The 3,431-nt window shown below is 41.9% G+C and overlaps 1 non-coding gene across 1 annotated transcript; it reads right to left on the minus strand.

The window, feature by feature from the left end:
• Positions 1-612: 612 nt before the first annotated feature.
• LOC112731673 (small nucleolar RNA R71) lies at positions 613-716 on the minus strand. The gene has a single exon (XR_003167441.1). It is a non-coding gene; the product is annotated as a small nucleolar RNA R71 (small nucleolar RNA).
• Between the last annotated feature and the right edge of the window lie 2,715 nt (positions 717-3,431).

Below are 3,431 nucleotides of genomic sequence, written 5' to 3' on the forward strand. Positions count from 1 at the left end.
TTTCTTCTTCTACTCACATAAAGGAATCTCTATACTGTGGCAAAGAGGATCCCTATTATTTCCTGTTCTCTTCTTTTTCATATGAGCAGGAACAAGGATAAGAACATTCTTGTTGAAGCTGATCCTGAACCTGAAAGCACTCTGAAGAGGAAGCTAAGGGAAGCTAAAGCACAACTCTCTGGAGAAAATCTGACAAAAATTTTCGAAAAAGAAGGATACATGGCCGAAAATAATAACAATGCAAGGAAGATGCTTGGTGACTTTACTGCACCAAATTCCAATTTACATGGAAGAAGCATCTCAATCCCTGCCAATGGAGCAAACAATTTTGAGCTCAAGCCTCAACTAGTTTCTCTAATGCAACAAAACTGCAAGTTTCATGGACTTCCATCTGAAGATCCTTTTCAGTTCTTAACTAAATTCTTGTAGATTTGTGATACTGTTAAGACCAATGGGGTTGATCCTGAGGTCTACAAGCTTATGCTTTTCCCGTTTGCTATAAGAGACAAAGCTAGAATATGGTTGGACTCTCAACCTAAAGACAGCCTGAACTCTTGGGATAAGCTGGTCACGGCTTTCTTAGCCAAGTTCTTTCCTCCTCAAAAGCTTAGTAAGCTTAGAGTGGATGTTCAAACCTTCAAATAGAAAGAAGGTGAGTCCCTCTATGAAGCTTGGGAGAGATACAAGGAACTGACCAAAAAGTGTCGTTCTGACATGCTTTCAGAATGGACCACCCTGGATATATTCTATGATGGTCTGTTTGAATTATCTAAAATGTCATTGGACCATTCTGCAGGTGGATCCATTCACCTAAAGAAAACGCCTGCAGAAGCTCAAGAACTCATTGACATGGTTGCAAATAACCAGTTCATGTACACTTCCGAAAGGAATCCTGTGAGTAATGGGACGCCTATGAGGAAGGGAGTTCTTGAAATTGATACTCTGAATGCCATATTGGCTCAGAATAAAATATTGACTGAGCAAGTCAATATGATCTCTCAGAGTCTGAATGGATTGAAGGAATCATCCAACAGTACTAAAGAGGCATCTTCGGAAGTAGAAGCTTATGATCCTGAGAACCCTGCAATAGCAGAGGTGAATTACATGGGTGAACCCTATGGAAATACCTATAATCTCTCATGGAGAAATCATCCAAATTTCTCATGGAAGGATCAACAAAAGCCTCAACAAAGCTTTAATAATGGTGGAAGAAACAGGTTTAGCAATAGCAAACCTTTTCCATCATCCACTCAGCAACAGACAGAGAATTCTGAGCAGAACCCATCTAGCTTAGCAAATATAGTCTCTGATCTATCTAAGGCCACTGTAAGTTTCATGAATGAAACAAGGTCCTCCATTAGAAATTTGGAGGCACAAATGAGCCAGCTGAGTAAAAGGGTCACTGAAACTCCTCCTAGTACTCTCTCAAGCAATACAGAAGAAAATCCAAAGAGAGAGTGCAAGGCCATTGACTTGACCATCATGGCTGAACCTACAAGGGAGGAGGAGGACGTGAATCCTAGTGAGGAAGACCTCCTGGGATATTCAGTGACCAATAAGGAGTTTCCCTTTGAGGAACCAAAGGAATCTGAGGCTCATCTAGAGACCATAGAGATTCTATTGAACCTCCTTCTACCCTTCATGAGCTCTAATGAGTATTCTTCTTCTGAAGAGAATGAAGACGTTACTGAAGAGCAAGTTGCTAAATACCTTGGTGCAATCATGAAGCTGAATGCCAGACTATTTGGTAATGAGACTTGGGAAGATGAACCTCCCTTGCTCACCAATGAAATAAATGCATTGGATAGGCAGAAATTACCTCAAAAGAAACAGGATCCTGGAAAATTCTTAATACCTTGTACCATAGGCACCATGACCTTTGAGAAGGCTCTGTGTGACCTGGGATTAGGAATAAACTTAATGCCACTCTCTGTAATGGAGAAACTTGGGATCTTTGAGGTGCAAGCTGCCAGAATCTCATTAGAGATGGCAGACAACTCAAGAAAACAGGCTTATGGACAAGTAGAGGACGTGTTAGTAAAGGTTGAAGGCCTTTACATCCATGTTGATTTCATAATCCTAGACACTGGGAAGGATGAGGATGAATCCATAATCCTTGGAAGACCCTTCCTAGCCACAGCAAGAGCTGTGATTGATATGGACAGAGGAGAGTTGGTCCTTCAACTGAATAAGGACAACCTTGTGTTTAAGACTCAAGGATCTCCTTCTGTAACCATGGAGAGGAAGCATGAAAAGCTTCTCTCACTGCAGAGTCAACCAAAGCCGCCACAGTCAAACTCTAAGTTTGGTGTTGGGAGGCCACAACCAAACTCTAAGTTTGGTGTTGAACCCCCACATTCAAACTCTAAGTTTGCTGTTGGGAGGTTCCAACCTTGCTCTGATTACCTGTGAGGCTCCATGAGAGCTCATTGTCAAGCTATTGACATTAAAGAAGCGCTTGTTGGGAGGTAACCCAATGTTATCTAATTATATTTATTTATTTTCTATTATTATTTTATATTTTCTTTAGGTTGATGATCATGTGAAGTCACAAAAACTACTGAAAAATCAAAAACAGAATGAAAAATAGAATAAAAAATAGCACACCCTGAAGGAAGAGCAGTCAGGCGTTAAACGCCAGAAATAAGCATCTGTCTGGCGTTTAACGCCAGAAACAAGCACCAAGCTGGCGTTTAACGCCAGAAACAAGCATCTGTCTGGCGTTAAACGCCAGAAACAGGCTACATTTGGGCGTTTAACGCCAGAAACAAGCAGCAGTCTGGCGTTAAACGCCAGGATTGCATAGCAAGGGCATTTTACACGCCTAATTGGAGCAGGGATGTTAAGTCCTTGACCCCACTTGATCTGTGGACCCCACAGGATCCCTACCTTTTCTTTTCTCCTCTTCACACCTTTTCATAACTCTCTTCCCCAAATACCCTTCACTAATCACCTCAATCACTCTTCCCCATCACCTCTTCACCACTCACATCTATCCTCTCTTCCCCAAAAACCCCACCTACCTTCAAAATTCAAACTATTTTCCCTCCCAAACCCATCCCTAATGGCCGAACCCTAAATCCCATCCCACCCCTATATAAACCCCTCATTCCTTCCTCATTTTCACACAACACAACCCTTTCTTCTTCCCTTGGCCGAATACACACCCCTCTCCCTCTCCTCCATTCTTTTTTTTCTTCTCCTTCTTTCTTTCTTCTTTTACTCAGGGACGAGCAAACATTTTAAGTTTGGTGTGGTAAAAAACATTGCTTTTTGTTTTTCCATAACCATCAATGGCACCTAAGGCCAGAGAATCCTCAAGAAAGAGGAAAGGGAAGGCAATTGCTTCCACCTCTGAGTCATGGGAGATGGAGAGATTCATCTCAAAGGTCCATCAAGACCACTTCTATGAAGTTGTGGCCAAGAAGAAA

The sequence above is a fragment of the Arachis hypogaea genome, chromosome 12 (genome assembly GCF_003086295.3).
Source record: "Arachis hypogaea cultivar Tifrunner chromosome 12, arahy.Tifrunner.gnm2.J5K5, whole genome shotgun sequence".
NCBI lineage: Eukaryota > Viridiplantae > Streptophyta > Magnoliopsida > Fabales > Fabaceae > Arachis > Arachis hypogaea.